Source organism: Pelobates fuscus, chromosome 5 (assembly GCF_036172605.1).
Source record: "Pelobates fuscus isolate aPelFus1 chromosome 5, aPelFus1.pri, whole genome shotgun sequence".
NCBI lineage: Eukaryota > Metazoa > Chordata > Amphibia > Anura > Pelobatidae > Pelobates > Pelobates fuscus.
The window spans coordinates 261,002,583-261,013,618 of record NC_086321.1 but is presented as its reverse complement, the minus strand read 5'-3'; positions in this window follow the sequence as shown (position 1 = coordinate 261,013,618).

Genomic DNA, 11,036 nt, shown 5'->3' with positions numbered 1-11,036 from the left:
GGTATTGTCAATTCCAAAAGGGGTTAATTTCATGGTATGGGAGGGCAGAAGTTTTACAGCCTAAATTCCTCTTTGAAGTTGAGACCCCAACAGAGCTCATCTCTAAGGTCGGAGAAGTCTCACATAAGTGGCCTGGAAGTCTGGTTTATATATAAACTAACTCTCTAATTTGCTATATGTCTAGATTCCCTTTTAGATAGGGGTTTAATGTGTTAATAGCCAGTAGCCTTGTGTTCCAGTATCATATTGAAAAGAAACCCACAGATTAATAATTAAGCCTTATTTTTATTATATTTTTGAATGGGACAAGCACAATCTTCTAATCAAGCCTAAACATGATTTGTGTAACTTAACCATAGGGGAAGAGATTGTGATGTCCGCTATATTGAGCCACAAGTAAGGAGTGTAACATATCTATGGAATGGAAAAATGGTAACACATTCATAGATGCAATTATTATAGCTGCAACAAGTACAAAAGAGGAGATAGAAGAAAAAGTTGTAATTTGGTTGATGTTGGTCTGGAACACAAGGGGGATTCTCACTTATTGTCTCTATAGGTACGCCTTATCTCCACCTTTAGGGCAAGGCTTGATAATCCACATGGTACATATCTAATGATACTGAAGTGTGTATTGTACTTGCTTGGGTCCAAAATCTAATTTTGAGTGAGTCACCATCTTTCTTGCCAGAGACCCTCTGGGCAGAAGCTTTACTTTGAAAACCTAAGGAATAAGTTATTTTATTCCTTACTTCTGTTACTTCTGTTATTTTATCCCTTTTGTTTTTATATGTTGTTGGTGTAACTAATTTGTCATCTCTCTTTTTGTATGCACTGTGACTGTTTTTTGCTCATAACAAATATTCCTTTATTAAGTTCTGCCTTTGTCTGGTAAAGAATCACATTACCTGAAGAGACTAATTAGTGTTTTGCAATTACTTAGATATTGTGCTAAGTTGTATTTGGTGGGTTTTTATTATTAAGTTACCTGGGGGACCTGGGGCACCCCATTTATAAATTGTTTTGCTGGTGGAAGCATTAAAATAGTAATATTTATATTATTATGATTTTTTTTTTTTTATAATTGAAGTTTATTGATTTCATTACAATACATACATCCACATTGTGTCATATCAAAAACATACGCCTTAATGGAGACATAACCATTCTATTATTTATATAAACATTCAAATTACAATAGTCTCCATTTTTCTTATTTCCCCCTTCCCTCCACCCCCATCTCTCGGAATCGGATTCAGCTACCTATGTTTACAGGTACGTTCTGTGTGAGGTGCCCCCGTAGAGGTTATTAGGTGACATATTTTAACTCAATAGCGTTAGCCGCCTACTTCGTACCGGAGCTGGCCGGAGGGGGAGTCTGAAGCGTTACATGCACACATGTAGTGGATACCTTAATGGTAACAGTGTTTCTTTGATAAGCTAACGAGTTAGTTTGTCCGTTACCTTGTGTGAGTTAAACATCTAAAACAGAGATAAACAAAAGGAACAAAAAGAAAAAAAAAAAAAAAAAAAAAAAAAACTAACAAGAATACACAGTAGAATATCAGGTAATCAGTGAGTAGTAGGTTATTGTGGACTTAGCTGGTAAGAACGTGTCATGTGAGGAGAGTTACTCGAAATACTCCTGTTGTTAGGGTTGCTGCCCCCCAGTTTTGAGGGGAAGAGAGCTTCCCAGGGTTCCCATATCCTGGATGTTGTACAGTTAGCACCCACAGAAAGGATTGCCATACGTTCGTATGCATAGTGAAGGTTTATTTTATCTACTAATGCCTGTTTTGTCGGGCAGGTGCTGGATTTCCAATTAAGTGCTATAAGTGCCCTGGCCGCAAGAGCTATATGTGATACTAAGGCTCTCTGATGAAAGGTCACCCAAGGGGGGAACTCCAGCCAGAGATATATTTCAGGTTCTGTAGGTAGCTCGAGCAGTAGTGTTTCCACCAGCTCCGCCACCACTTTCCACAACGGTTGAACTGCACGACAGTTCCACCATACGTGGGTCATGGTGCCCCTCTCTAGGCCGCATCGCCAACATGTTGCCGACGCTCCTCCATACATCCGGCTTAGTCTGTCAGGGGTAAGGTACCAGCGGTAAACAAGCTTTCGATGAGCCTCGATTAGTGTATAGCACCTGGTAACACCCCTTAGTGCATTTAGTCGTTTTATCCACCTTTCCTGGGAGACTATTTTACCAGATTCTTTCTCCCATTGCGACTCTAGTGTCATGGGTTTTCCGGACCCCGGGACGGCAAGGGCTCTATAGCAACGAGAAAGGAGTTTGGGCTTCATCGGTGCAGTCCAGCATGAATCTAGCAGTAGCTGTGTATCACTATCCATGGGGTTGGTATCTTTTCTCCTATAATCAACATGTTCTAGTATCACCCCTTTAAGTTGCAAGTATGCGAATGTAAATTTCGTTGGCAGTTGATATGTTTCTTGTAAGGTTGGGAATGGGAGGAGCTCTCCCCCTAGGAGTAGTTGTGATATATTCGTGATCCCCTTAATTTCCCATTGTCGAATTGAAAGCCATGGAGATATGGCCTTTAGGGCAGCCAAAGGCGCCATTTTGTGAAATTTAGGCTGTGATTGTTTTTTATGAAAGGTGGACCACACATCTAACGATGCCCTTGTGGTCGAGTATAAATGAGGTTGTGAGGTTCTCAGGTTGGGGGGTGTCCACATATGTGCTAATAAAGCGTCTCCCACCATTTGTTTTCGTTCCATGTCCACCCAGCTTAACAGGCCAATTGGTGCGTGGAGATTGATTGCTTGGGCTAGTAAAGCCGCTCTGCTATATTCCCATATCTGAGGCACCCCCATACCCCCTTCCCTGAATGGTCTCTGTAACACCTCTCTTGCCACTCGGGCTCTACCTCTGAACCAAATAAAATCCATAAATATTTTTTGTGCTTTCGCACAATAGCTTTTCGGAATTTTTATGGGGAGCATCCTAAAAATATACAGCAACTTAGGCAGCGACATCATTTTAAGTGCATTTATGCGGCCTAGCCATGAGATTCGGACATCTCTCCACCCCCCTAACTCCTGTCGTAGGGCTGCCAACATTGGGACATGGTTGTACTGCATCAAAGTGTTAATGGATTTGGTTATTTTCACTCCTAGGTAGGTTACATAGTCCTCTCTCCAATCAAATTGGAAGAGCTTGGCCAGGATCTCCCGTTTGTTTTTTGGTATATTAATAGGCAGTGCCTGCGTTTTGCCCGCATTGAGCTTATAATAGGACACTTGTCCAAAGGTGCGTAACAAGTCTATCAGTTCGGGAAGGGATCTCTCTGGGCAGGAAAGTGTAAGTATGATGTCATCCGCGAAGAGCGAAAGTTTGTGTGTTTGGTCCCCAATTGATATGCCGGTAATGTTTTGTGAATCTCTAATGATTTGAGCTAGAGGCTCCAGACACAGAATAAACAAGAGGGGGGACAGGGGGCATCCCTGCCTAGTCCCATTAGTGATGGCAAAGGGGGAGGAGACAAAGCCCGCATTAGAAACACTCGCTGTAGGGTTTGTGTATAGTGCCATTATGGCAGTGATAAGCGGAGGGGGGAGTCCGAATCGTCTCATCACCTCCTTCATGTATAACCAATTTAGCCTGTCGAAGGCCTTCTCCGCGTCCAGCGCTAAGAGAAGGCCCTCACTAGACGTCTCCCCGATGTGATGTATCACATTCAGGATATGTCTGGAATTGTCCGACCCCTGTCTCCCTTTGGTGAAGCCTGATTGATTGTAATGTATGAGTTTGGGTATGATTGAGCTAAGTCTACTTGCTATGATTTTAGCATATAGTTTTGTATCTATATTAAGGAGTGATATTGGCCGGAAATTCGGGCAAGCAGTCGGTTTTTTACCCGGCTTCGGTAACGTAGCTATGTGGGCTAAGAGCATTTCCTTAGGAAGGGTGCCTTTTTGGAAGCTGTCATTCAATAAGGCTAGTAGTGAGGGACTTAGTTGGTCCAGGAACGTCTTATAATATATGGCCGGGAGACCATCTGGGCCAGGACTTTTTGCCGCAGGTAGGTCTCTTATGTGAGTCTGTAACTCCTCTAGCGTAATAGGCGTTATGAGTGTCTGCGTGTCTTCTTCCTGTAATCTGGGCAGGTGGGACTTATCTAGGAACGTATTGATCTCATCTAGAGTTGGGACATGGGTCGAAGGGTCCTCTTTTAGGTTGTACAGTGAGCCGTAATATCTGGCGAATTCCTGTACAATTGTATCTGGGTTTAATATTTTGTCTCCTTGCGCTGTGTGTATGTATGCAATCTTAGTGGCTAGTGCTTTTTTTTTCAGTTGTGAGGCTAAGAGGGCTCCCGCTCTATTCCCTTGCTCAAAGAAGCGCTGTTTAAACCTTCGCAGTATGAAGTTTGTTTTGGCCAGTTCTAATTCTTCTAGTTGGCGTTGTATGTGTTTAAGTTCCTTCGCACGGTTGGGGGATGGGTCTACTTTGTTTAGTGCGGACAATTCCGTCAACTGTTTAGTAAGTGACAAGTAATTTTGCAGCCGTTTGGCTTTAGCATAGCTGGCATGTTTAATTAAAACCCCTCTGATGTAGGCTTTGTGGGCCAACCAGAGTAGGTCTGGCTTCGTGGCCGGCAGTTGGTTCGTATGGAAGTACAGGTTCAACTCCTCTCGGATATTTGCTAGGATTTGTGGATTTGTGAGTAGGTGTTCATTCATGCGCCAGGAACCTCTACCCCTGCTAGGAAATTGTTCTCCTAATGTGAGCGTTACCGGCGCATGGTCTGACCAAGAAATCAAACCCACTCCCGTCTCCTGTACCCTTAATATCATTGAATTGTGTAATAGAAATCGGTCGATCCGTGAGTAGGAGTTGTGTGCAAGCGAATGAAACGAGTAGTCCCGTTCCAACGGATGCGTCACCCTCCACGGGTCGATATATCCATGAGTTAAGAGGATTTGATTCAGTTTCCTCGTTGTGGGGGCTCTATATGTCGCGGTGGTGTGAACTGCCGTCCCTAAGGACCTGGTGTCTAAGTGGTCATCCAGAATAAAATTGGTGTCCCCACCTATGATCACCTCCCCCAGCTTCTTTTCCTCAATTTTTTGGAAAAGCGTGTCTAGAAAGGCCGGTTGGTCAGTGTGTGGTCCATAAATGTTCACTAGTGTGAAATGTGCGTTGTTAATTGTGCATTGAATTATCAGATATCTGCCATGTTTGTCTGTGTGTTTTGCCACCAGTGTAAAGGCAACATCTTTGCTAACAAGGATGGAGACTCCCCTTTTTTTTTTAGCATAACAGGAGTGGAAGTCAATCGGGAATTGTTGAGAATTGAATTTAGGTCTGTGACCCCATTTAAAATGTGTTTCCTGGTAAAAAGCTATGTGGGCTCGTGCCCTTTTTGCTTCCTGTAGTGCCAGGCGTCGCTTGTGTGGAGAGTTTAGCCCTTTTGTGTTAAGTGAGAAAATGGTAAGCACCATCGTGAGGAGGGGTTTTAAGAGCTGACCTTAGGGCCCAAAGGCCCCCTTACAGGGTAGATCATCATTCTTTTCCCACATTGCCATAACCTTACATCACCCTCATTAGACATATAAGCATACAGGTCATACCAGCCATAAATATACATTGTTCCCACTGAAAAAATGAGTGATAATAGAAGTAAACAGAAATAAAAAGCAATAAACCAAAAATTAACTATATACAGGTGTCCCCCCACTCCAGATAGCCTCATCCGAGACATCTGCGTGTTGATCAGGGACAAACATTTTGACAGTGTGGTCGTACCACACCGCATTGGCTCTCTAGTGAGCCTAGTGGGGACGTGGGTAGGAGAGTAACAAAGGCGTGCGTACTAAAGCCTTCGCACGAAGTTCCGCTTAGTACGGCCTTCTGGTGAGTAGCAACAGTCTCGTGATTGTATAGGCACTTCCGTCTCTTTCTTTTCCTTTTTTCCTCTTTTTTTTTTTTTCTCTCTAATACTTTTTTTTTTTTTTTTTTACAGTTTTGTTATAACATTTTCTCTTTTTTTTTTTTTTCCTCCCTTTTTCTTTTTTTTTCCCTTTCCTTTTTTTTTTTTTTTTGTTTTTTTTTTTTTGCAATGCTACAATAGAAAAAAAAAACCCAAACAGACAAGAATATCAGATTGTCAGTAAATAATACTACACCCTCTCCGTGGTTCCCTGCATAGCTCGAACTCGTCGTTTGACAGTTCCAAAATGATGGTTCACTTAGCGGATGCTACTTTCTGCCAATCCCCTGCGATTCTGGTAGCCGCCGGCTCCGGATCTCTGATCACTGGTACCTCTGCTTGGAAGGGGATATTCCACTGAGTCAATAGTCTTCTTCCTTCCTCCGGCGATGCAACGATCTTGTCTGCTCCGTTCTTGTGAATGATGAGACGGGTGGGAAAACCCCATTTATAAGGAATTTGCACCTCTCTCAGTGCTTTAGTGATGGTACCAAAGGATCTCCTTTTTGCTAGCGTAGCCGGTGATAGGTCTGCAAAAAGTTGAAGGCCTGTATATTTCCCTGTCAGACGCGCTGGTTCTCTGGCCGCTTGCATCAGCCTCTCCTTGGTGGCGAAGAAGTGGACCCGGACTATAGCGTCCCTGGGTACCGCCGCGGGTATATTTCGTGGTTTCATGAGCCTGTGAGCCCTGTCTAGCTCCAGTTCTTGATGGGAAGCCTCTGGCAACAGGGTTTGAAATAGCTGTGTCAAGTACGGCTTTAAATCCTGGGCCCTGACCTCCTCTGGAATACCGCGCAGGCGGATGTTATTCCTGCGGGTTCTGTCTTCCATATCTGTGATTTTGGTATCGAGCGCTTGCAATTTTGCAGAGAAGGTATCATAGGCATCAGCCAGATTATTGTGAGCCTCTATGATCTCCTCTGTCTTATCTTCTAAGTGAGCTGTTCTTTCCCCTATAGCTTGAACATCCTTTCTTATGTCTGCTGCTAATTTCTGAAAGTCTGACCTGATGGTGGCTTTTAGGTCTTCTAGCAGCTTAGGGATATTGGTTTCCTCAGCTTGTAGGGCAGTGGTCCGCGATATTGAGGTGATATCACTCCGTCCAGACTCACTGCGCTCTGATTCCGAGTAAGGAGAACACTCGCTTCCGGCGCCATCTTGGAAGCGCTTGTTTGGCGGGGAAAAGGCCGCGATCTGCAGTGAGGGCGTTTTGCCCTTAGATTTACGAGCGGATTTGCTCGCCATGGGTGCTCGAGGGTGCAGGCAGTCGGTAAGTGCCCTTAGAGGTGCTGTAGCCGTCGCTACCTGGTTGGATTCAGGCTGATTTGCCGTTAGTTGAGCGGAGCTCTGTTCTTATGCGTCCGTTTGCATCCCGGTCGTGGCCACGCCCCCATTATTATGATTTTTATCATTATTTCCGTTCTAGTGCAGACAAATGGTGAACTTTAACCCTTTCACCACCACACCTACGTCACGCAGACTCTTGAAGTAGGGTGTGTTCGTGACAGGGAACACACAAGTTCTGTTCGGTTTCCGAACAGGGGGGTACAAATCTGTTCGCAAGAAATCAATATGGGTTTGGGCAGCCCCAGGGACTGATGCCAGGTCTGCCACATATCCCTAATTCTAAATCTCAGTGTAATTGTGCTGCCACAGTGATTTAAAGGGAGCCTAACTCACACCAAGTTAAAGCTGCTGGGATTTAAATATATTTGAAGGGTTGTATACAGTGTTCACTTTAAACTCTGCATACTGCTCATCTTTCAGTCTGGAGTCACTAAATATGTATCCAGCTGACAAAGTGGAAATGAGCCACAGGTATCTGATACCTGGGTCTCCATTGTTTGAGTCGGTATTTGACTTTGCTTACACCAAGTTCCAGCTCCTGGGATTTAAATTAAATTTAAAGGGCGATATTTAGAGCTCTCTTTAAGCTCATAGACCCTATAAGTCACAATAAATTAGAACTAGATAGTCATATTACAAGGACACTATAGGCTACCAGACCACTTCATTTTAATGAAATGGTCTGCGTGCCATGCCATGCAGAATGGCAATGACTATATTGCAGGGTTTAAATGCCTCTAGTATCAGGCTCTCTGAGTTGCTTCCAACGAAATGGTTGAGTAAAACTCTGTTTTGGTAGGTATTAACCACTGCATTCAAGGAAAACCCCACAATACGTACCTTTTTAGAGATTCCGTTACCCAGTTATTTAGTCATTACTATTTGGCCATGTCGAAGCCACTCAGATATTTTTGATTGCCCATTTTCTCTGTTTTCGACACATGATTCAATTTAATACCCTTTCCAAATGATTCAATACTGTTAGAAAAACAAAGCTTTTAGAAAAGGTATTAAATTGAGGTTTACGTTTGGTGACCTTGACTATCCACTCTCTAGGTTGGGCATAACCTATTTGCAATTAGATCCAACTGAATCTCTTTGCATTAAATCAATTAAAAGTATTTTCTTGTTCTGAAACTGTTCTGTACTGTTCCATTTTCAAGTAACAACATTTATATAGTTCTGATCTAAACCTAGTTTCCTGGAAGTGTCAACATTTTTACTAATGCTGTATAGATGGAGACTGTGAGAGTTTATCAAAACCTTGTCCATGTAAATGCAGAAAATACATAGTTGTCTGCTAAATAGTGACCAGTTAAACATATGACACCTCTCTACCTTTTTTCCTGGCATTATATCTTAATTTAGTTGCATTAATTGATTACTGAATAGTTAAAGATGCTCACACCATCATCACAAACATGCAATTATAACAAGACAAGATGGACACCCAGGTACAGAAGATGGAGACAGCATGTCTCAAAGTAGCATACATCTGCCTAATGTAATAGCTATATTTAGAAATTACCTTTTTAGCCAGAGTCAATAGATTGTATACTGAAAGATAGGGGCCAATAAGTCACCATGGCACCTTTAGCAGTTTATATACAAAACACTCCTGTTGTTTTCAAAAACAGCAATTTAATTGACTATATTTACATATTTTTGTATACATCTTCTGCTAACAGTTTCATTTTAAACGATTGTGGGTACGCATTACTCAAATGTTATCAGTGGTAAATAAATTCAGAATATATAGAAATTTGATTACCATGTAGTTGTTCCCCTGCCAGACATATATCTTGACACCGAATAACTGCAGAAATGAAAAATTGCATATTCCCTTCAGTGAGATTCTATGTGACACAAAAATAGGCAAATATGTAAATGACCGAATGTAGGTAGACAGGTTTAGTAGGCAGAAAACTCTGTGAAATATTTGTTCTGTTGAACACATTTAGTGATTCAGATGTACTTTGCGTGAGTTAGCTGCTGAGATTACAGAAAATCAATTCCTATCAAAAGTTTCTATAGCAGTCTTGTGGGTGTGTAAAATGAACTTTCTCTTCCTACAAGTGCATGTACATAAAGCAAACTAAAAGCAATGTAAAAAAATATTCTAAACAGTCACTGCCTGAGTGAAAGCAAAGTAGATCAAACAAATAGTTTACCAGTTAGTAACATTTACATGATGATAATTGTCAACCTTGTTTCTGAATATGCAAGCCATCTTTGCACGCTGAAATGAATTACTGGAAAACTGGAAGATTTTTTCATAATGTAACTCCATATCAGTCTTAGGCCTTGATTTAATTAACTTCTCAAATGATTGAATACTGTCAGAAAAACTTGCCATAGGATTTATCTTCAAAAATTCTCATAGACTTTAAAGGGACACTATAGTCACCAAAACAACTTTAGCTGAATAAAGCAATTTTGGTGTATAGAATGCCCCTGCAGTCTCACTGCTCAATTGTCAGGCATTTAGGAGTCAAATAACTTTGTTTATACAGCCCTAGGCACACCTCCCTGCATGTGACTTGCACAGCCTTCCTAAACACTTCCTGTAAAGAGTCATTTAATGTTTACGCTTCCTTTATTGCAAACTCTGTTTAATTTATCATTTCTTATCTCCATCTCTTTTAATAGCTTGCAAGACTGTGCAGGATCTTCTTCAATTTACAGATCAGGAGATAAACACATGTTAAAATAAGAGAGGAAAGAGGAGCAAAATCTGTCCTATGGCGCATAAATATATACGCAATGTAAATGGAAAACAGTTAAAAAGAATAAATTTATATAATATATAAAGGGAAGGGGGGAGTGAGGTGCTACGCACCTAAGTGAAATAGGACCCTAACTGGGTAAATAGATAAATAAAACAATGCTGTCTAAACGGTACTTCAGTGATAACACAGTCCACCTATGAGTGTGTAAGATCGCGATAGATATCACAAAGAATAGAGACACATTGTAATAGGTATCAATGAACAGCGATACTAATAAACAAGTGTACCAGGCAGCAAAAGTTACAGTGAGTCCGGATGCCACAGTATGTTACAAAATAAGGTTCTTACAATACATAGTAGCAAATCGTAAAGTAAATAGAAAGAACAGATAATGATTGGCAGCGGAGCTACTGTAATACTAAATGGGGGTACAGTATAACTGGATAAATTAATACAACAATGACGTCTAAAGGGTACCTCAGTGATAGCACAATCCACCTAGAAGGGTGTATGGACGTGCTAAATACTGTTAGTACGAAGTGTGTCTATCATAGGAGCAATACCCAGTAAGTTGCTACCTCTAAAGAAAAAGACACACGTAATACTAAGCGTCAAAAAGAACAATACTAATGAGTGAGTTCACCCATAACAGCGGAATCTACAGTAAATCCGGATGCCACAAATGTAACAAGATGGGTCTGCTACTATGTATGGTGACACATCATAGAGTAGGAGAATAATGGTTGGCAGCGGAGATACCGAAATGCTGAGTGAGAATGTGGTAATATGCCACAGAAGGAGTCAAACTGGAACCGGGTTCCCCCAAGGGACATAAGCTAGTAGAAATAGTAGTATATATGATTACTCGCCCTACTGATTACTCTTGAGGTAAAAGTAGGCGTAAAGCTGTACCCCGAATCCCTTCCGTAATATACACCTAATCACAAAGGTCCATGTTACCCATATATATATATATATCGCAAAAAGCAGGATAACAATGAAA